We start from the raw sequence: 24,613 nt of genomic DNA, 5'->3' as shown, positions 1-24,613 counted from the left end.
TTGGTTTGACATAAGGAAACCTCTAACTCAGGGGTTCCCAAAGTTTTGGAATCATGGCACCCCAAAGCATCAGAAATGTTTTCGCGGCACCCCTAGGCTAAAGGTTTCTTATTGGGAAAGTCAGAAACAAATATTAAGTTAAATAAATTGTGTTTATATCTCATCCTTAGGGTCAGTTATGTGGTAATGGACAGGATTCCCTTCTGTTTGTTCACAATCTGAATATTATAATGGACATAAAATACTTGAATTGGTCCTGGACCACCAACCCAGGGCACCCCTGCGAGGCCCCCAAGGCACACCAGGGTGCCACGGCACACAGTTTGGGAACCACTGCTCTAACTTGTACTTGTTCGCCAGGTCGACGTTGGTAAAGAGGATAGGCATTAATGTTTGAAGTGGTTTCAGTAATAAATGGCTTTGGAAAAAGCTTTGAACATTTTCCATCTTTAATGCAGGGCGCACGTGGATATTGTGTGCCGCATGGACCATGTAGCATACATCGTGTGATAATGTTGCGCAAGACAGGATTGTCTTTTGATGGAATTTCTGCAGACACTAACTGATTGATTTTGGAGACTGTTAATTTTGTCCTCTGGTCGCAGTGTAAGAAGTATGTGTGCATGTGGTAGTCCCCTTTTTTGGAATTCAATGGTATATACAAAAGCTTTGGCCTGGCCAAACACAGCATGCTTTGTGATGTCATTGATGAGAGAATGTAGCTTAATTTGAAAAACATGTGCTACCAAGTCTGGTCGATCTGAAGTCTGTTCGCCGGGTCGTAAATTGTCTTTTATTTCGGTCCAAGTTGGATTAGCAGTGAAGGTAACAAAAACATCTGGAGCTCCCCACTTTGAAAAAATAGACATTGCGTCACAGCAAAGCTCTCGCATGTGTCTTGGTGATCCTTCAAAGGTTGAGGGCAAAATAACAGGCACACCAGGTTGCATGTTACAATTATCAGCAATGTTTGCAAGGTGATCTGCAAGTCCCTGATACTATTCAGCTCGTAAACGTTTTTGATTAAGACGAATGTAGTTTAATCGATTTGCCTCCACTTGAAGGTATGAATCAACTAACCACTGTTGAGTTAATTTGCCAGCAGACATGATGGGGCTGAATTGGTGATGAATGGCTGTTAAGGCGGCCTTGTACTGTAACATGGAAACATTTTTGTTAACTGGATTAAGTTTAGCTGTATTGTATGACTGACATTGCCAATTTGGTTGCCATCCAGGTTCACCATAGGGGAAAAGAAGTGCATATGTCATTGGATCCATGTTTGGGCTTAAAATATTTAAATGGATAAATGGTTGGTTAGGATTGTCTGGGTTTTTTGGATATATGCGGATGTCTCGTTTGAATGGTGGCTCACCATCTTTATTGATAAAGATCATAGCTACTTCGTTGGACGTAGGTGTGTTGTATCGTCTTGAATCTGATTGTCGATCACGTTTGAGCGCCATGCTTATCACTGGAATGGCTTCACCTTTTTCAGCGGCAATTTGTATTTGTTGATTTTCAACTTGCCGCATAAGGTGATAGCTTTGTGCAAGTCAATTGTGTTGTCGAAAAAAGTGATTAATTTGGTCCATGATATTGTGGCGACAATCCTGATTGGCTGCATGAAGTTCGCAAACGTTGGCTGCTTGTGTGCTGCCAAGAACGTATAGTTGTGCAAACTGTGGAGATTCATTATTGATGGGTTGTAGGTGTGAAGTACGATGATATGTTTGTCCTTGAACTTTAAAAACATATGGTCCGTTTCCTGGCAAAGTAACAATGTTGGCTCCCATAGATGCAAAGGAAAGTGCACTATTGTACGATCTAATTTTGTCTTTGAAATGAAGGTAATCCGGGCAAAGTGGATTGGATAGTAAGTCGGTTAAAAACTGTGGATAGTGTAACTCCAGTCCATTAATGTCTTGTGGCTTTGGTAATTTAACTTTTCCCTTTTGGCAACAGTGAGTAAATTTTCCATCAGATGGGCGCTCAGCTATAAAATTCAAAGATCCACAGAACTGGCACATAATGATAAAAGGTCCGCAAGTATGTGGTGTCACTTGTTGTTCATGAAACCTATGTAAATTTGTGGTTGTTGCCGTATTTAGTGTGTGAAGTTGACCGGTGTCTTTGTCAGTATGTAACTGTGTAGTAGTATTTGTTAATGATGTATTGGAAACGGATGTAAGTGGATGAATATGTGTGGTTATATCGTTGTGAGGTTTGCAACCTGCCAAATTTTCTGTTGTAAGTAAATCTTGCGGACATAGTTCATTGTTAATTTGAGGGAGTTGCTCTTGTAGCATTGTTAGTTGAGTAACTGTGCATTGTTGACATTGTGCATGCACGTCCTTTTGAAGTAGAGTTGTTTTTTCTGTTTTGTGTGGGACTATGGGTTGGTGGGCTTGTGCATTAACGATGTGGGGCATTAGACTTTGCTGAAAAGTATTTTTTTTTTGCGTTTTTGCTGTATTTTAAGAGCCTTATCAGCTCTAATTTTGTTTAGAGACTCTTGGCTTTGCCTAGATAACCATCTTGCTTTGCGTTGTGCATTTTTTGTTTTGGTAGTAGTTGTTGGTGATGTAAGTTGAGGAATAATTGGTGGTAAATCTTGGATTGGTTTTGAAACTGGGAGTTGTTCTGTTGCAAGTAAATGTTGTTGACATTGTACACTAATAATGTGAGGCAGTTGCTGTTGTAGTGATGTTTGTTGAGTAAGTGTATGTGGCTGACATTCTGGATGCACAGTTTGTTCAATGCAGGTGTTTTCCTTCTTTTTGGCGTTGGACTATGGGTTGGTGGGCTTGTGCAGTGAACATTTCAGGCATTTGACTTTGTTTAAAAGATTTTTGTGAGTGCTTTTTTTGCATTGATAGAGCATTAGCAGCTCTAATTTTGTTTCGCGACTCTTGGCTTTGCCTAGATAACCATCGTGCTTTGCGTTCTGCATTAGTTGTTTTGGTAGTAGTTGTTGGTGATGTATTGACATAGTATGTAAGTTGTTGAATATTTTTTGTTAAATGTGGTTTTGTTTTGGAAACTGGTAGATGTTCTGTTGGAAGTAAATCTAGTTGAGTAATAATGTGAGGCAGTTGCTGTTGTAGCGTTGTTTGTTTAGTAAGTGTATGTGGCTGACACTGTGGCTGCACTGATTGTGCAATGGTGGTTTGTTCCTCTGTTTGGAGTAGGAGTATGGGTTGTTGCGCTTGTGCATTGACGATTTTCGGCTTTTGACTTAGATCCAATCTTTTTTGTGTGCGTATTTGTTTAATTGAAAGAGCATTTTCAGCTCTAATTTTGACTCTTGACTTTGCCTAGATAACCATCTTGCTTTGCGTGTGGCTTTTTGTGTTTTGGTAGTAGTTGTTGTATATGTATTTACATTTCATGTAAGTTGTTGAAGATGTGATGGTACATCTTGGTTAGGTTGTGAAAGTGGGTGATTTTGTGTTGGAAGTAAAGATTGCTGACATTGTGCATTGATAATTAGAGGTCCTTGCTGTTGTAGTGTTGTTTGTTCAGTAGGTGTCTGACACTGTGGATGCATGATTTTGTTAACGGAGCCTTTGTCCTCTGTTTGGTATTGGACTCTGCATTGCTGCGCTTCTGCATTGACGATTTCAGCTTCTTGAGTTTTCTTCAATGTTTGTTGTGTGCGTTTTAGTTTCATTGAAAGAGCTTTAGCAGCTTTAATATTTTTAAGCGACTCTTGGCTTTGCTTAGCTAACCATCTTGCTTGGCGTTGTGCATTTTGTTGGTTTTTTCGTAATAGTGGTTGTTTTTAGGAGTCCATAGCGATGTTTATTTCCTTAAAAAGTCATTGTGTTATTTACAATAGTAGACAGTGATAAAACAAACTGGGTAACAACAGACAGAGTTGGAGGTATGAGGGCCCTGCTGCAAGCTTACAATCTATAGGGCTAATACAATTTAGTAGTGGCAGAGCTGTTGTGCATGTGTGCTAGCGCACAGCTCATCCTATGGTCCTTTGTGGAGATTGTCAGTAAGGGGTTTGTCCTTTGGCCACTGATTGCCATACACAACTCCTGTCTCTGCTCCGAGTTAGAACAGCACAGTAATTGAGAGCTGGTGTGTGATAGTGTGGTGGCGTTAGCAGAGAAGGGAGGTGCTTCTCTGCATGTCAGCAGGTGTATACTGTTAGTGTCAGCAGTCACTGCCTGTGCTTGTCAGACTGTGTAACAAACATTGGCGCTGGCAGCATGGAATGTGTTATGGTGCTTCTTTTAGTTGTTACTGGTAGTTTGGTCAGTCACCAGCAGAATAGTGCCTACAGTACCTTTTCTCTTCACTGTGAGTATAGAGAGCAGTGTGTGCTCTGCATTGCAACTCACCTATCTCCTCTCACCCATAGCAGCATTAGGGCGGCTGGCAGCCACTCATACCGATGGTCCATTACTCATGATGGTGCACATGTGCACTTACTGGAGGAGGCTGAAGGCATTGAGCTAGCCTTATAGCTAGGCACATGAGCACAGTTAGGTATGTGATGTCTGGTGGGAGGGATGTTAATGTGTGCTTGTGGGTGCTCATTGTATGGATGGGTGTGTGTGTGTTGTTGTGAGTTTTGGAGGCATGGAAGGGTGTGTGTGTGTGTGCTTGTGAGTATGGTAGGCATGGATGTGTGTGTGTGTGGATTTGTGAGTATTGGAGGCATGGATGGGTGTGTGTGTGTAGTTGTGAGTATTGAAAGCGTGTGTGTGTGTGTATGTTTGTGGTATGGCTGGGTGTGTGTGTGTGTGTGTGTATTACAGGCATGGATGTGTGTGTGTGTCTGTGTGTATGTACTTGTGAGTATTGGAGGCATGGATGTGTGTGTGTGTGTCTGTGTAGTTGTGAGTATTGGAGGCATGGATAGGTGTGTGTAGTTGTGAGTATGGGAGGCAAGGATGTGTGTGTGGTTGTGAGTATTGCAGGCATAGATGGGTGTGTGTGTAGTTGTGAGTATAGGAGGCATGGATGGCTGTGTGTGTTTAGTTGTGAGTATTGGAGGCATGGATGGGTGTGTGTAGTTGTGAGTATTGCAGGGATGTGGCTGTGTGTGTGGTTGTGAGCATTGGAGGCATGGATGAGTGTGTGTGTGTGTAGTTGTAAGTATAGGAGGCATGGATGTGTGTGTGTGAGTATTGGAGGCATGGATGTGTGTGTGTGTGTAGTTGTAATTATTGGAGGCATGGATGGGTGTGTGAGTATTGGAGGGATGGATGGGTGTGTGTGGGTGTAATTGTGAGTATTGGAGGCATGGATGTGTGTGTAGTTGTGAGTATTGGAGGCATGGATGGGTGTGTGTGTGTGTGTGTGTGTAGTTGTGAGTATTGGAGGCATGGATGGGTGTGTGGGTAAGTGTGTGTGTAGTGGTGAGTATTGTAGGCATGCAGGGGAGGGTGTGTGTATTTGTGAGTGTGGTAGGCATGGATGTGTGTGTGTGTGTATTTTGGCGTTGTGGAGGCATGGATGGGTGTGTGTGTGTGTGTGTAGTGGTGAGTATTGGAGGTATGGATGGGTGTGTGTGGTTGTGAGTATTGTAGGCATGAATGGGTGTGTGTATTAGTGAGTATTAGAGTTATGGATGGGTGTGTGTATGTGTGTAGTTGTAAGTATTCGAGGCATGGATGTGTGTGTGTGTGTAGTTGTTAGTATTGGAGGCATGGATGGGTGTGTGTGTGTGTGTAGTTGTGAGTATTGAAAGCATGGATGTGTTTTTTTGTGGGTGTGTGTGTGTACTTGTGAGTAATGGAGGCATAGATGTGTGTGGTATGGCTGTGTGTGTGTGTGTGTATTACAGGCATGGATGGGGGTGTGTGTGTAGTGAGTATTGAAAGCATGGATGTGTTTTTTTGTGTTTGTGTACTTGTGAGTATTGGAGGCATGGATGTGTGTGTCTCTGTGTAGTTGTGAGTATTGGAGGCATGGATAGGTGTGTGTAGTTGTGAGTATTGGAGGCAAGGATGTGTGTGTGGTTGTGAGTCTTGCAGGCATGGATGGGTGTGTGTGTAGTTGTGAGTATAGGAGGCATGGATGGCTGTGTGTGTAGTTGTGAGTATTAGAGGCATGGATGGGTGTGTGTAGTTGTGAGTATTGGAGGCATGGATGTGTGTGTGTATATTTAGTATTGGAGGCATGGATGTTTGTGTGTGTTTGGTTAGTATTGGAGGCATGGATGGGTGTGTGTGTGTGCGTGTAGTTGTGAGTGTTGGAGGCGTGTGTGTGTGGGGGGTTTTGTTGGGTGCGATAAGAATGAAGTGTGGTAAAGGCGGCAGCAACTGAGGCAAGATAGAAATCAAACACAATATAGTGTGAGCTAAAATGTTTAAGGGAGGAGAGGTGTGTTTAAAGAGGCATTTGTGGTGTAGCAGTATGGGTTGCAGCGTGGCGTAAGACATACAATGAGGTGTTGTAAAGTGTAATGAGGTGTGCTGAAGTTATTAATGGAGCATGTTCCGATCTGATATGGTAATCCACACAATACAGTGTGAGCAGAAATGTTGAAGGGAGGATAGTTGTGTTAGAAGAGCCATTGGTAGTGTAGTTGTAACGCTGTCTTCTGCACTGAGTATGTGTAGGTGCTATCAAGTGCCTCCACCCCAAGATTTGGTGTTATAGGGTACGACTATCTGAATATTTAGATGATGATATTAGGCCGAACTTGGGGAATCACCCTCAGACAGATTAAGTAACCCCTAAAGGTACAACTCTTTTACATAACAATAATATCATTGACATAAATAAATACACACATCAGACATAGCTGAGAAAAGGGCATCAACCTCCACCAACGTTTTATTTGGCTGGAACGTTTGCAGAGTATTCTGGCTTAGTATACTTCAGAGATGCCTCCTTGTAATAAAAACATATATTCCTAAGGTAGTATGCTAAAACATATAACACATTTCACTTCAGACACAATGGAAATAGAACAGTATCCAACTCCAATAAATAAATAGATATTAATTAACCTATAATTATTATTGCACAATAATATTAGTATGTAAGTGTACACTAGTACTAAAAAATATAAGCGCTTGGATTATTTTGTAGTGTTCCACATATTTGTTGCTGGATTTCCTAAATCACTACTGTGCCCACCTGAGTCCTGTAAGGTGAGTACGGGAATAATAGGAGTATAACTTCTAGGAAGTATTTGTAATCCACCACAGGGTCTCTAATACCAAAGGCAATATTCTCCTCTTAGCAATATTGTATCCTACATGTAGGCTTGTAATATCATTGAAGTTGTCACTCTCTCTTGGGATCAGAATATTAACTAGAAAGAACTACTTAGTGCTTTCCCTCAGTACTGTTATAGTTGTGAATAAATAATGTCACTATCTCAGTGCAATAAGCAGACTTTTCTGAGGTAACTTGTGTTCGAAATTGAGCCAAATCCACTTTCTTCCTTGAGTACAATCAGTACAATATAATACTTTACTGCTCAAATCTTTCTCTCTCCCTGTGACTGTAATTATCTTCGGTACTTGTTTCCTATCTGGGCGCCCGCTAAGTTAATAGCGCACCATGCTATTCTCCGTATAAAAATCGGATCGCATCGGATACCACAAATGCACATACACGATATTGAACGATGCGATGCGATCCGATTTTCCATAGGAAACAATGTTAAATGGATCAATTTACCCAAATCAGCATAGGGAAGAATGGTAAATGGGCCAGAAACCCCCAAAAAACCCACAGAGCAGTGGAATGTCCCCCCAAAAGTAGTTGACGCCACCCCGCCATCAACGTGAACCCGAAGCGTGGCGAGGGGCGGCGGTACGCGTCCTCCGACCTTTTCATGCCCTACTATCCACTAGGGCGTGGAGTGAGAATAGAATAGTGTGGCGAGCCACCGAGCCCGAAGCGTGGCGAGCGGACGCGGATACCTTCACAGGTAAACGCGTCCCTTCGCGGGCTTCCCAGGTGTCCGCGTCGCCATGGACACCTGGGAAGCCCGCGAGGGGACGCGTATAACTGTGAAGGTATCCGCGTTCGCTCGCCACGCTTCGGGCTCGGTGGCTCGCTGCTCTCACCACACTATTCTATTCTCACTCCACGCCCTAGTGGATAGTAGGGCATGAAAAGGTCGGAGGACGCGTACCGCCGCCGCTCGCCACGCTTCGGGTTCACGTTGATGGCGGGGTGGCGTCAACTACTTTTGGGGGGACATTTCAATGTTCAGGGGTGTTTTTGGCCCATTTACTATTGTTCCTATGATAATTTGGCTAAATTGAGCCATTTCACATTGTTTCCTATGGGAAATTGGATCGCATCGTATGCCATCGTACATCATCGAGTACCTAATCCGATGCGATGCGATCCGATTTCATTACGGTGCCGTCCGTAGAAAACCTGGGCGCCCAGATAGGAAACAAGTAGCTTATCTTCCCTTAGTTACGTGTCCCATGCAGATAGCTGGTAACAAATGTATTCTCCCAAATGCGCTGTAGACAGATTAGCCCTAAAGTCTGTCAGCCAAGAGTCTCTACTGCTGCAGTGTAACTTACTTATCTCTCTGTGCGCAGCTACAACGTCTCTCTCAGTGTTTTAGGGTCACTTTTAATTAGCTTTCTGTAGTTGTGCACAACTTGGTGCATGAATAACCATCATTATCTCTGGCAAAGGCTTGGGAAACATTACTGTAGGAGGCTGTCACTCCCCTTGTACTATATCCTTCTGTAATGTATCTGCTATGTGACTCCAGGTGTCACCTTTTCGGCCTTATATGGGACTGTGAGGGTGGTCTAACTCACCACTCTCCCTCCTCTGTGCCTCTGTCCCTCTGTCCAGCATCCTCCAATGAGTTCTCATGTTAAGGGCTGGCTACTTTATCCTGGCTCCTCCATCTTCTAAACTGAACCAACTGACATGCCAGGTTTAGCTCCATCTGCAGGCACACAGGAATGCCCCACCTTTCTCCTAGTGAGAGTACAGGTCTCTGTCCCTCACTTACAGGTACCTCACAGCTCTCCCTCTGAGGCACAGGGCAGTCTTTCCATAGAGTCCTCAGAGGTACCTCATCCTGTACTCCTATCTTTTCTCTTTCCCTCCGCCCCTTCTCCTCTGACTGGGCAAATCACTCCCTGCTGTATATCACTACGCCCTCTTTTCAACGGTCAGCAACATCTGTGAACTGTGTATATAACATCCAACAATTAAGTCCACTGCCATCGATGAAATCTGACATATACAGTGTCACCAACACACCAAAATATATATAAACATTTTAAAAAAACATAGCCGTACAGAACACTACATTTAGTTAGTTCATATGTTTACTGGTATTTAACATAGAGTATGAGTTTTGAATACAGTCATTTTACCCAGGAGTTACATAGTGGTATGGGGTAGTTGTGAGTATTGGAGGCATGGATGGGTATGTGTGTGTGTGTGTGTGTGTGTGTGTATATGTATATGTGTGAGTATTGGAGGCATGGATGGTAGTGTATTTGTGTGTGTGTGTGTGTATATATGTGTGTTTATTTGTGAGTATTGGATGTATGGAAGGGTGTGTTTGTGTGTGTGTGTAGTTGTTAATATTGCAGGCATGGATGTGTCTGTGTACTTGTGAGTATTGGAGGCATGGATGGGTGTGTGTGTGTGTGTGTGTGTGTAGTTGTGAGTATTGGAGGCATGGATGTGGTGGCATAACACATAAAATTAAGTTTGTTAAGGTTGTAAAGGCGTCAGATGGAAAGGCACCCAATATAGTGTGAGAGTAAATGTTGAAGGTTGAAGAGGTGTGTTTAAAGAGGGGTTGTTGGTGTCGTGGTATGGACTGTTGTGTGTACTAAGACATACAAAGAGGTGTGGTAAAGTGTAATGATGTGTGCTGAAGTCCTAAATGTAGCATGAAGTGTCCTGAGTTGGGAAGGCAGACAAAATAGTGTGAGATGAAATGTTTAAGGGAGGACAGGTGTGTGTAAAGAGGGGTTGGTGGTGTAGTGGTGTGGGGTACTGTGTAGTATAATACCTTTAAAGTGTTCTGTTACAGTCATAAATGTCGCAGGTACCGACCTGAGATGGAAAGGCACAGAATATAGTGTGAGATTAAATGTTTAAGGGAGGACAGTTGTGTTAGAAGAGGCGTTGGTAGTGTAGTGGTATGTTGTCGTTGTGAGTATTGGAGGCATGGATGGGTGTGTGTGTGTGTATGTATGATTTTTGTAGGGCTGAAAGTGTGTGTGTTTGTGTTTAGTTGTGAGTATTGGTGGCATGGATGTGTGTGTGTGCGTGTAGTTGTGAGTATTGGAGGCATAGATGTTAGTGTGTGGTTGACAATCACGTTGGTGCATTAGTGGGCAGACATATGAAAGTGTAATGTCTTACTCAGGTAGTTTTGAAGGGACCTTTAACCCAATGTAAATATTTGAACACATCAATGAAAGTGTGGCAAAGTATTTTTGAGTATTGGAGGCGTGGATAGGTGTGTATGTGTGTAGTTGGTAGTATTGGAGGTATGGATGTGTGTGTAGTTTGTCGAATGTGAGGCATGTATGGGTGTGTGTGTAGTGGCGTGATATTGTTCGGTATGGGGTGCTGGTTGCCACGCAGGAGGTAGTGGCCTAAAATGGAAGGTAGCTGTGTTTGTAGATTAGTTGGTGGTGCAGTGGTATGGGGTGTTAGGTAGTACTTACAGATGGGTGGGGTAGAGTTGTTTTTTTCGGCAGGCGTTTCGTGAAAGTTGCTTTCGGCGGCAGCAGGTCGTATAGGGTGGCGGTTGTCGGCAGCAGGTTCTGGAGGGTGTTGAAGGGACCTTAAAGGCAAATCAAAAATTAAAAGACATAAATGGAAATGTGGCAAAGTCCTAAACCTTGCAGCTACCGGCATGAGATCCATGGATGTGTGTGTAGTTGTGATTATTGGAGGCATGGATGGGTGTGTGTGTAGGTGTGAGTATTGGAGGCATGGATGTGTGTGTGTGTGTAGTTGTGAGTATTGGAAGCATACGTTGGTGCATAAGTGGGTGTACTGTGTTACAGCGTGATGGTTGAAAGGACATGAAGGGGGAAATTTAGTAAAGGAAATTTGTAAAAAAAATATGTGTATTTGTATCCAGAAATACACTTATTTTTGACATTTACTATCCCGAAAATACGGCAATTCGTAGTCGTATTGATGTGCTATCAATACGAATACGAATTGCTGTATTTTCGGGATAGTAAATGTCAAAAATAAGTGTATTTCTGGATACAAATACACCTATTTTTTACAAATTTCCTTTAGTAAATTTCCCCCGAAGTGTGGTAAAGTTTTAAATCCTGCAGGTCCCACGCTGATATGGGAACTTGGCCCATATAGTGTGTGATGAAAGGTGTTATGGAGGATAGGTGTGTTGTAAAATGGGTTGGTGGGTAAACCCAGCAGGTACGGGCCAGTGATAGAAACCCAGGCAATATTGATGGTGGATATTTGGACAAGGAAAGAAAAGGGACTGCTCTGGGGGGAACGCACTAAAGAAATGGAATCATAAAAAGTAACTTTTAATATGTAATTGTTAATAATCCCACAATTAGCTTAAGTGGAAATGCAGCGAAAAATAGAAGTTAAAATATTGGACGTACTCACATATACACACAATGTGCACAAAAAAAGACAAGAAATAAGTGCTTTAAAAAAATTGACACTTGAATCCTGTCTAAAAATATGCTTGCGGAATAGTAGCCAGAGATGTGGTTGTTGTAATCAGAAAAATATATAAATGTACCCCTGTTCAATGGTTATTTAGGAGGTTATTCTGATCGGAGCGGCCAAACGTGCGTACGGTCGCTATTAACGTACGCTAGCCATACGCGGCCGTTAGGGTTAAGTCCACCCACAAATCAGCCGCTTACGTACGGGCAGAAATAACGTAGAAGGGGAGTGGCGTACAAATGAGCGTACGGCAACGTACGCGGACGGCCCAGTCCTTGCTCTCCGACAACAGGCGTTCAACTGAGCGTACGGCGCCGTTTACGGACGTCTTTCGTCCGTCTTCCCACCGACTTCTTGCGGAGATCTGTGCGTACGCCAGTTTGCACGGACGGGTCCCTATTGTTTTCAATGGAAAACACAGCTTATGTCACCGCTCGTGAGAGTGAGCGTACGTCCGTGTACGCTGCCATACTCTTCACATATATGGACCTGCAAATCTTGCCTTTCAACTACAAATCTGACAATTGATTAATTAATCTATTTGTTATTCAATTATTGATTTCCATTAACTCAATTGTCTACCTTAATAAAGACCTAATAAAACAACATTTTAACCCTCATTACATGTATATTTGTTATGTTCTAATGTTGCATTTTAATCACTATCTATGTGTCCCCATATTGCTGTTAATTGTACATCAAGTTATGTTGGTGTTTCTGTATATGTACTAAATATGTCCATAATTTCTTTGTCCACAATGTGTAACATGTATACCTACCCTGATGTTATGTGTGATGTTTTAATCTAACAACATTAAACATTCATGCATTTTCACTATGTGTTATTTTACTCAAAAACACACACATTCACACATCAATCATTACCCCTCACCTCAAATTACAAGTATAACTTACAGTACACATCTGTATGTACCTACCCTTACAAGCCCTCTAACATATTTCTGATTAAAAACACAGGCAATTGCGAACTGTACATTAACTTTTATTTCGGACAAAAATAATAAGGGGGGGGGGGGATAAACAAAAATTAAATCCGGGCCTCCAGAAGGCCAAACAGTATTTGGAGGTACAGGAGGGTCAGTACTATCTCTCGCATTAGGGCTGCCACCTCCTCCTGCTGCTGTCCAGTGTCTGTAGAGAAGGGATAAAAAAAAAAAATTAATATATAACATACACAAATGTTTGTTGTATTTGTACATAATAAAAAGTTCAGAGTTATGTGTGAAGGCCACATACATTTTTAAACTACATTGAAGATGGGTCTGCTGTAAACACAGTACTAAAAAATAATATGTTAACACACACATACTGTACATAGTAAATAACATTAATTCAATTACTCCTTCATCAATGAATGTATGCTGTATCCCAATTGGTACTTTGGTTTTGGGGGACTGTCCTCTAACCTCACAATTAGCCTGTGCTATTTAAGGGTTATGAGATTGTTGTGGCTTAAGCACTCCTTACTATTTTAAATTTAGGACATTGCTGTACAAATTATAGGCCTACAGCTATGTTTGTAAAGCATGCATCCGCATGGCCTCACACACTATTACCAAAACAATCTCTACATTTATGTTGCACCAGTGCCAGATTAAGCCTTTGGGGGGCCCGGGGTACTTTAGACCGGGGGGCCCCCTTGCACTTGTCATTACTGGCCGCACACTGCATGGGAGAAAATTATACTGTCAAAACACAGAGTAAACTTGGTTAATGGTTAACTGCAGGGGATATATATATATATATATATATATATACACACACACCACATGAAAAGCCTGTGTTTGTCCCTCTGCCCCTTACTCTGGAGGAGACCTCACAGTCCTATTGCTGCCTCTGATTAAAAACCCTCCCATGACTAAGCTGCTGCTGCTGTTCTTCATGCACCTGAGAAGCATGTAATGAGCTCCACCAATCAGAGCTCAGCACAAACTTCTCAGCCTCTGTCCTCTGGTGCAAAGTGTCAGGGGACTTAGTCAAGTCCCAGAAATGCACTGCACACTTGTGCAATCAGTGTGCCTTGGCTCCCGATGTTCAGCACCATAAATCATTGTCACATTGGCAGATAGGTGAAGCTGCAGCACTACCCCACCCATGGACAAAACCTTTAGCTAAAAACAAAAAATACAAAACAAATCAATTATTTTTTTTTTAAATACATGCCAACCACAGGGGGCCCCTAACTAGAGGGGGGCCCAGGGGCACTGACCCCTTGTGCCTCCATTATAATCCGGCCCTGTGTTGCACATCATGCTGGGAACTGGAGTTACCCAACACCTGGAGCCACATAACTACCACACCACTAATGTCGGATATCTCATTGGATGTACTGCTATGTCAATTATTCAAGGGGTGAGGCATGGCCACACTCAAAAATATCACCAAGGGGACCCTTGTTCCTGGAGAAGGACAGGACACACCTCATGGTCGGCCTGCAGTGATATGTTGCAACTAATGTTGATGTTGGATACACATATGTGGTTGTTGTGATTGTTGATGTGTAGAAATGTGTAGGTCAACATTATACACATTATTTACTTACGGCTACTTGAGCCATCCTGGTCCCCGCTGGTTGGCTGTGCGGTGTTTGGGGTGGTCATGAGCAAGGGGGTGGGGGTTGAGGTGGGGGTGGGGGTTGGGGAGGGGGTGGGGGAGGGGGATGGGGATGGAGAAATTGTGTGGGCCCCAGCTACAGCCAGTGTCTCCAGTGTTGGGGAGGGGGTGGGGGTTGAGGAGGGGGTGGGGGTTGGGGAGGGGGAAGGGGATGGAGAAATTGTGTGGGCCCCAGCTACAGCCAGTGTCTCCAGTGTTGGGGAGGGGGTGGGGGTGGGGGTTGAGGTGGGGGTTGGGGTGGGGGTTGGGGAGGGGGAAGGGGATGGAGAAATTGTGTGGGCCCCAGCTACAGCCAGTGTCTCTTCTTCCTCCTCCTCTTCTTCCTCCTCCTCTTCCTCCTCTTTCTTCTCCTCTTCCTCCTCCTCCTCCTCTTCCTCCTCCTCTTCCGGCTGCTCCTGGGCTGCCTGGTCCCGGCGTGCCTGCTCCCGGGCTTCTCTGCGGGCTGTTGCCCGTGCTGAAATGTTCATGTTGATGGCATAGAAATCGAAGATTGGGTTTCATAAAAAAGGGGGAAAGAAAAAATCACATTAGTCATGCTCATAACCTTCAAAATTATCATTGCTGTGATATTTCAGACATTTATCATGCAAACTAATTGATATCCTACACCCAAAAACTGAGCAACTACTTAAACCCCCCCTATACACCCCCTATACACCCATATACCCCCCATATAACCCCAATATACCCCCCATATACACCCATATACACCCCCATATACACCCATATACCCCCCATATAACCCCAATATACCCCCATATACACCCCATATACCCCCCATATACACCCATATACACCCCATATACACCCCCATATACACCCATATACCCCCCATATACACCCCCATACTCAGGAACATATTTATAAAAAGTACACAAAACATTGCTAAAAAACGCTGACATACTAGTAATCAAAACTTACATCGGGCAATATGGCGGCGAAGGGTGCTGAGGAAAACTGGCTGCCGCCGGCGCAGGTCTGACCAGCGCCGCTCAACCTGCCCCAGGCTTCTGCGGACGCCGGTCGTCGAGAATATCAGGCGGCGGGCAGCAGTATACGCCCGCCGCTTGTCCGCATTGCTTACATATGGGCCCCAGGTGACGGTCCATAACGTCAACCAGGGCCAACAGCTCAGGGGTGGAAAACGGCCTAGCTCTGTGACAAGTCATAGTGCCTATGGCGCAGTTAATAATTGCAGGTACATATATCACTTTTGGTGCTTGCTGATTGGTCGAAAAAATTGTTTGTTTGGTATTAACTTTATTAATCCCTCTTACATTAACAAACTGGATGCGAATAGAAACTTACGCGGACCGTTCCGATATACACACACCACAACCAACAGCATGCATTCAATGTATAGAGGAACTGTATATACAGTGTGCGGAAAATAATACACGCAACCATCAACTTATAACTACGCTGCTTAAAGGGGGCTCAATACACCGATTTCCACGAAGAGAGAAGTACTGTATATACAGTGTGCGGAAAATAATACACGCAACCATCAACTTATAACTACGCTGCTTAAAGGGGGCTCAATACACCGATTTCCATGAAGAGAGAAGTACTGTATATACAGTGTGCGGAAAATAATACACGCAACCATCAACTTATAACTACGCTGCTTAAAGGGGGCTCAATACACCGATTTCCATGAAGAGAGAAGTACTGTATATACAGTGTGCGGAAAATAATACACGCAACCATCAACTTATAACTACGCTGCTTAAAGGGGGCTCAATACACCGATTTCCATGAAGAGAGAAGTACTGTATATACAGTGTGCGGAAAATAATACACGCAACCATCAACTTATAACTACGCTGCCTAAAGGGCCACAATGCAACATGTTGCTGTATGACAATTTCATACACATTACATATGTAAGGAAAGCATTATAACGTGATGTTTTGAAATGTGACTCACAAAGCATACACGAACTCCAACAGATACCAGCTGACAACACTCATCATTGGAATGACAGGTGCCCACATTTTACGATGTAGCACACAATGCTCCACAACCTGTGTATGTGCATATACAGGTGTTTGATCAGGTGCGTTGAGACCTGCGTAATTTAAGCGGGAATTATCGGCGGGAAATATCGGCGTAAATTTGCATCTACATTGCGTGGAAAAATATACGCCCCCTTGATCATGGCGGGAGATTAACATATAAATATTCAGTCAGATGCAGCCCACAATTGCTGCAAACATGTCTGACTCAGACGATTCCGCAGCTGAGGACGCTCTGCAGAGAGCTACAGCACAATCCCTGCTTGATGCACTGAACAAGAGGGAACAGGAGCGGAGAAGGAGGGCCCAAGAGAGGAGTAGCCTGCAAGACCAAGCGGGCCCCTCAGTAACAGGCCCTGTTGAACCTCCACCAGCTCCACAAGGGCCAAGCAACCAGCCAGAACAAGAGGTTGCATCTCTCCAAACAGGTGTGACCCAGCAGGTGCATGGTGAGAGAACTGGGGCCACCAGAAAACGAGCTGCAACATCGAGGGTGAGGACTGAGCAGGATACCACCACCAGAAAGAGAAACCCTGCATTTGTAGAGGCCGAAATGCGAATTCTAGTGCCATGGGCACGCGAATGGATTGAATTGCCAATCAGGAAGCCGGGTGCCAGTGCAAGGAGAAACCTTTGGGAGAAGATCACAGAGGAAGTGAACCAGGTGGCACCAGTGGTCAGAAATTGGGACGCGGTGAAGAAAAGGTTAGTGTGTTTGTCAGGGCTATTTTTCAGCAGTCTCCAGCAGGAACTGAGGCCCTTATTCTAGTTCACTCTTTCTGGCCAAATATTTCTTAGATGGACAAAACCATGTGCACTGCAGGTGAGGCAGGTGTTACTTGTGCAGAGATAATCAGATTTGGGTGGGGTTTTACACCTGCCTCACCTGCAGTGCACATGGTTTTGTCCATCTAAGAAATATTTGGCCAGAAAGAGTGAACTAGAATAAGGGCCTCAGTTCCTGCTGGAGACTGCTGAAACATAGCCCTGGTCTTTGTCCCCCTGATGTCATATGTGTGTACATATGTTACATGTATGTTTTGAGACTAATAGAAAGGTGTGTTTGTAGATAGTGCTACACTTCAATGTCACATGTGAACACAACCATGTCTAATAACCCACATTGATATATGAAACATGCACCATTGGTGTGATGTGAGGTTATGGGCACAGTTCTGCTCATGTGAAGTATGTGATGGGACAAGAGAAAGTGTGTTTTTGAAAGAGTTGTTGTAACATGTTCCATATGATGCTACTGAAACAACAATGACCAAACTGTGCACATGTAGCTGGTGAGAAACTACACATCCCAGTATGCCATTCCATAGTTAAATTACTCCATAATAACCACATTGTCAAGCTATGGTGGAATGTGTAGTTTCACACCAGGTGGAGGTGCATAATTTGGCCATGGATGATGTCATTTCTGCATAGTGATGTATGTATGTGCATTTATTGGCCTAATGAATGAGATGAGACACTGAAATGCCTCCTAATTGAGACATGAATGTGTGTGTGGGACACATATGGCAAAAAAACATTAGATCACCCACACTAGGAAATGTCACGTAGCTAGGGGTACCACATAGTCCCTTTAATTCCGGACACATATTAATTACACAGGTTCTGTGGCTGGCTGACTTCAAGACTCCACTTCACCTAATTTTAAACTGCCACAGAACCTGTGTAATTAACATGTGTCCGGAATTTAAGGGACTAGGTGGTAACCCTACACGTAGCACAGTGGTGCACATATCTCATGGTGATATTTGTATTTTTAAACGTGTAGGTGGACTGACTTCAAAACGGCAATGAAGAGGAAGATGACTGACCGGTACAACCACAGCATGTCCACCGGGAGAGGTCCTATGCCCGACCATTTGGAGTATACCCCCCTGGAGCAGGACTCCTTGGACGTGATTGATGTGGGGGAGGTCAGGGGGATCTCCAATATGGACAGTAAGCTCCCGGGGGAGGTCTTTGCTGCTGCTTTTGATGGTAAGTCACAGTAATGCATTGTATTTAGAAAGATATTTTTTATTGCGTATGTGATGGTGACATTGTTTTCAATTCTTATCCTAGAAGAAGCAGAAACCCAGGATGTACTGGCAGCATCTTCCTCTGCAGAGCCACAGGTGGAGCAAGTGGTCCAGCCTCCACCAACACGTCGCACCCAGCACCAGGAGACATGGGATGAGAGCATGTTGGTGATACTGGAGAGGATAGAGCAGCAAGGGTTGGATGCTGCGATCCGTCAGCAGCAGGTGGGGGAATTTCTGGCGGAGTGGAAGGCCACAAACAGGCTGCAGTGTGAGGCCTTGAACCGCATTAACGACACTCTGGCGGCTGGCATGCTAAGCATTGGCCAACACCTCAGCCGCCAGAATGAACTTCTTGCGGAGCAGCTGTCCACCGCCAGGTCCCTAAGGGACAATCCCCCATCTGCTGCCCCACCCCAAGCTGCTCCCCAACCTTCCACCTCTGCTGACCCTCCTGTGTCGACTAGGGGAAGACGCCGCAAGCCAGCTGAGCCAAAGGCCCCTGTCCCCAAGGCCCCATCTAAAAGGGGCAAAAAAGGGCCCAAATGAGACCTGGTTCACTTCCTCTGTGGTTGGACCCCAAAGGTTTAAATTGCACTGGACATCCGCTTCCTGAGTTGGCCATCGATCCATTTGCGTGCCATGGGCATGAAAGTTCGTATTTTGACCTCTACAAATGCAGGATATTTTTTTTTGGTGGTGTGTATCTTGCTTAGTATTCACCCTGGTTGTTGCAGTACGTATTCTGGTGTCCCCATTTTTTTCACCATTGCATTTGCAGGGTAACACATGTTTGGAGATATGCAACCTCTTGTTCTGGCTGTTTTATTATTTGTGTGTCTATTTGATTTGTTTATTTGATTTCTCACAGTAAAGTGTGAAATAAGCTGTGATGCTGAACAGCAAATAAATTTATTTTACAAATTAAATCAAAATTGTGGTATGTGTCATTTCTTGTGTGAAAAAAATACTAGATTTATGTGTACTTACTGACCAGGGTATTTTTGAACATTTGTTGAAGTGTGGTAGAAGTTTCCCATGTGTAACCCTCTCCATGGCCATTCCCATGTTCCTATCCAACTTTTCCCTGCTAATTAGTTTGTGTCAGCACATGTGCAGAGCAACTTAATAGGTGAGAAAGCAGTTTGTGTGCAGGTGAGGTAGCTCCTACAGTAGTAGGTAAAAGCAGGTCCAGAACAATGCTTTCCTCATGGAGTGGGTGAGGCAGACAAACAAGGGTGAAAAGGTAAATTTGTGTAGGAATGCATATGTGTCCTCCCTAAAAAAAGATGTGTGAATGGGCCAAACATGATAAAATAGCTTGTGAACAAACATGCATAACTTTTTAAATATATATGATTTTACAGTGTCATAAGCAGATGTAGGAATCCTTTGTTAGAGAGATGAGAGTGCAATAATGTGATTGTTGGCATCTTACATCCAGAGTGTAGTCAAATCCAAATCATAGCAGATGAGATAGTGGTACAGGTCATTATTTTGGGTACTATACAAAGATTGTGTGCAAAATAGTGGACATGGGCTTAAAACATTGCTGAAACATCCTTTGTAGGTGTTAGATGTTTTTTTATGTTATTGTATCCTAAATACAAAACCTATGTTAGTATTAGAGTGAACACGTTGACACATGTCGACTTGTGTAGATTGAGTGTGCTACTGTGTAAAGTCTATGAAAGCACGTAGTGAATGTGTCTAACTGTTTAGCAAATACCTACCTTAGCGTATATAAGCAGGTCTTTCCTCATGGAGTGGGTGAGGCAGACAAACAAGGGTGAAAAGGTAAATTTGTGTAGGAATGCATATGTGTCCTCCCTAAAAAAAGATGTGTGAATGGGCCAAACATGATAAAATAGCTTGTGAACAAACATGCATAACTTTTTAAATATATATATGATTTTACAGTGTCATAAGCAGATGTAGGAATCCTTTGTTAGAGAGATGAGAGTGCAATAATGTGATTGTTGGCATCTTACATCCAGAGTGTAGTCAAATCCAAATCATAGCAGATGAGATAGTGGTACAGGTCATTATTTTGGGTACTATACAAAGATTGTGTGCAAAATAGTGGACATGGGCTTAAAACATTGCTGAAACATCCTTTGTAGGTGTTAGATGTGGTTTATGTTATTGTATCCTAAATACAAAACCTATGTTAGTATTAGAGTGAACACGTTGACACATGTCGACTTGTGTAGATTGAGTGTGCTACTGTGTAAAGTCTATGAAAGCACGTAGTGAATGTGTCTAACTGTTTAGCAAATACCTACCTTAGCGTATATAAGCAGGTCTTAAAAAGAATCTTACCTTAAATTAAACAAACCTTTAAATGTGGAGAAGTATAGAAGATAAGCCTCCAATGTGTTTGCGTGCTGTGTGTGGCTTGCAGGCAGTGAAATAATGGTTTGGACTTAATAGACTGCAGCATTGCTTATTTCATTCAGGTGTATGTGTTTGAGTAGTAATCAGCGTTAATTAGCAAACTCAGGCGCACGCTGGCATGCGGTATCTGTAGGGGTGGTCTGAGCTGGCGGTTGGCGGGCGCTTGTCTGGTGTCCGAAATGAACGGTGCTTTAGGCGATCGTGCGGTAGTAGCACCGCTCATTTTTGGTGCACACCCCCGTGTACGCCCATATTTACGCCCATTTTCCCTCATTATTTCGGCCGCTCCCCTCAACACGCCCCTATGCCGCCCCCAATACCCGTACACTCGCGTACAGGTTTTTTCGCACGTTGAGACCCGTCCGTAAGCGTTGTTCAGTGGTCGCGCCTGCGCATTAGCGAATCTGCACATGCGCAGATCATGAAAAACCCCGGGACGTACGCGTACGGCCCGGCCGCACCAACCAGAATAAGGCCCTTAATCTCTAATGTGAGAGACACCAATTTCACTTCAACCTTTCTGTGACTATACTGCCACCTGCTGGTGGGTTAATAGTTTATACGTGTTCTTCAGGGACCTATCTCACTATGGTCCTCTAATAAACTATCCTTTAGCACCATCTGGTGGTGATTTCCGGATATTATTTCGGACTTAATAGGATGCAATAGTCCTTTGGGTTTTGTTAAAGACACAGAATAACATAATTATAACATTGTGTTAAATAGAACAATTGAGAAGTGGGAGAAGAACCATGTAATAATAGGGGTATCAATTACTTGGGGTTTTTTCTGATCATGGTCAAAGTGCTTGGATGGGTGTAGCAAGCTGTAAACCGGGATTGAAATTATCCCCTTGTGGTTTTTATAAGACAGCCCAAACACATTTATAAGGCATTTGCTACCTACTTCACCTAGAGTGTTTGTAAGTTAACACCTAGGTGGTCTGATAGCACCCTTATTAAACCAACATCACTTATATATACATTATTAAGCTAGCAAACATATTTAGACAGGTATTAACCGACACTAGTGTTTCGCTGGCTAGTTCAGCTTTTTTTTTAAATATCTTAAATTCTGGTGTGCAGGTGGGCAACAGGCTTCCTAGTGGAGCCACAATACGCCAATATTGATGGTGGGAAAGGTGTGTTTAAAGAGGTGGCGTGATATTGTTTGGTATGGGGTGCTGGGGTGCAGCAGGTACTGTCGTGAAATGGAAGGGAGCTGTGTTTGGAGATTAGTTGGTGGTGTAGTGGTATGGGGTGGTGGGTAGTACTTACAGTAGGGTGGGGTACAGTTGTGGTCTGCCGCAGGCGTTCTGGAAAAGTAGTGGTCGGCGACAGCAGATCCAGGAGGGTGTTGGCCGGTGGCTGCAGGTCCTGGAGGCTTGCGCTTGGCGGCAGCAGGTCGTGGAGGGTGGTGGTCGGCAGCAAGTGGGTGGTGGGGCTTGGCTTGGCTTGGCTGAGTAAGTGTTTGAAGGCAGGGTGGTGCTCTTTATGCAATCATGACTGCAGGACATGTCCCTTTCCTGGCCAGCTCTGATGTGCCCTCTGATGTCCCTTATGTGTGTTTCTTAGTGTGGGCCCCCTGGTGTGGTTAGCTGGAGCGTGCTGTGCTGTGACGGGTCTGTGTCAGCTGGGGGCGGCAGGCAGCGGCTGCCAGTGTTTGCTTTAGCTTGGTCTGGTGAGGCTGGCAGCTGATCCGTGCGGGTGTTGAGAGACCTTGCACGGGAGTGTGCGCTAGACGGGGCATAGAGCCTGGGCTGGCCTGAGAGAGAGGCTGTGGGGGGCGGGGGCGGGCTTAGGAGAGCGGGCATTGCAAGTGTTGGGGGCGAGGAGGGGGCGGATCGCGGCGGGACCCTTTATTTGTGCAGGCATCAGGCTGCCGTAGAGACTGGCCTGTGAAGAGAGAGAGGCTGAGGGGGGCGGGCGCATTGTGGAGCACAGCGAGTATGGCGAGTGGCAGGTGTTTGGCTCAGGCTGCCGTAGAGCCTGGCCTGTGAAGAGAGAGAGGCTGTGGGGGCGGGCGCGTTGTGGAGCAGTGGGAGAGGAGGGGGCGGATTGCGGGGATGAGGCTGTCAGACGCCGAGCGTGGTCTGGGAAGAGAGATAGGCTGTGGGGGAGGGCGCGCTGTAGGCGGTCATGGGAGTAGCGGGCGAGGAGGGGGCGGATCGCGGCAAGAGCTTGTGAGTAGGACGGATGGTGCGGGGGTGCGGTGTGTAGCCGTGGGGCGGGGTTGTATGGGCGGTGGTGGTGTGTAGGACAGAGCTGTGTAGAACCTTAGAGCCCTTGGTTTGCAACGGTGGACGGGCCTGTCAATCACCCGTGGAACCCCGCCCACCGTTCCCTACACTGCTTTGAGTGACGGATCTGGCTAATTATATAAGAGACTAGCTTTGATTGGCTTTGTCACTTCTTTTTTATTAAAACCTGTGCTTTTGAGGGTACATGAAACCACTGAATTTTGTAATATAAGTAACACATTATATAAACTTTTATGAATGATTTATGAATAGGCACAATGGGGGTCATTCTAGTTCTTTTGGATGGGAATGGTTGCTGGACTATGCATGCACAGTATTTTGTGCGCATGTGCAGGTTGAATGTGCAAACAGCTGCGGCAACTAACAGTGTCACGGGGTGGTGGTGGCAGCCGAGAAGGGTGTTGCCCATGGGAAAGCCCAACACTGGGTGTTCCCATGCAAATGGATGCGTGATGTCAGCCACCCACCCTGTCTTTGTCCGGAAGTGCACAAATATTTGTCAGTCTCCACTTTATTTGCGTGGCCTGAAGAAATCAATGTAGCAGAAAAACAAATATTTAAAAAAATGTTTTTCCTGCTACTTCAAATAAAGAATAAAACACTATATTTACCTTAGGAACCTTTACATGTTCCTTCCAGCATGTCTATTGAGTGAAACAAATTAGTGGTATCTCTTTGTGGCTAACCAAAAATGTTGTAAGATCATATTTGGATTGTTATCAAAGTATGTGGTAATTAATAATGCTTACAAGTAAAATTTGTTGCTGTGTATTCTGGGTGTCTCAGAGAAGAGGTGTCCAATTTCCTGGTAATTCCTATAAATTGAATGGCAACAATAAATGTAATCCTCCTTAATTTTGCATATCTTTATATGTGCCTCTACAAGATAAATACTGTACAGATGTAGCCAGCCTCTTCTTTGCAGGGGCTGGTGAAACTATCGCAGCCCCCGCCAATCCCCACAACGACGCTCGCCAGAGGGAATGTTCCGGCGGGCGCTGGACAAGGGGCTATCCATCTGTATATTACCGTTACCAGATTGTCCACTTTCTAAAAAATGCGTGTATGAAATTCTGTTTGTTTACTAGATTTCTTCAAGAAACTTAATAAAGAGTAAATGAATACATCTAAAAAGGATTTTATATTAATATTCACACTACAAAAACAATGTGTTGCAAATACTGTCACTTAATTATAGCTGAACAATCTTTTGACTGCGATGGCATTTCTGAAGTATTTTTCTTTTTTACTTTGTATATATTATAATCTAAAAAATGTATAATTACACATTTATCAAGTATATATATATAAAAAGATGAGGAAATAAAAATATGGAAGTTTCAGAAAATCAGTTATGTAAATTCATACCAATCAAGTGGCAATTGTCTTCTTTCTGAATTTAAATTAAACTGAAATGAACAAATTCAACTTTTTATTAAACAAAAATTGAAATGCGTTTCCATGTCTACTACATAACCACACAGTTACCCATATATCAAAAAAGCACTCATCAACATATGTAGACAATATACTAGGTGAGAAACCATAATACGATCCTTGTCCTGCTGGGAGGAGAAAGTCACAGACCATGCAGTTATTAAAATAAAATAAAAGGT

Source organism: Crinia signifera, chromosome 1, assembly GCF_055691185.1.
Source record: "Crinia signifera chromosome 1, ASM5569118v1, whole genome shotgun sequence".
Taxonomy (NCBI): domain Eukaryota; kingdom Metazoa; phylum Chordata; class Amphibia; order Anura; family Myobatrachidae; genus Crinia; species Crinia signifera.
The sequence above is the reverse complement of the archived record's forward strand: the minus strand, read 5'-3'. Positions refer to the sequence as shown.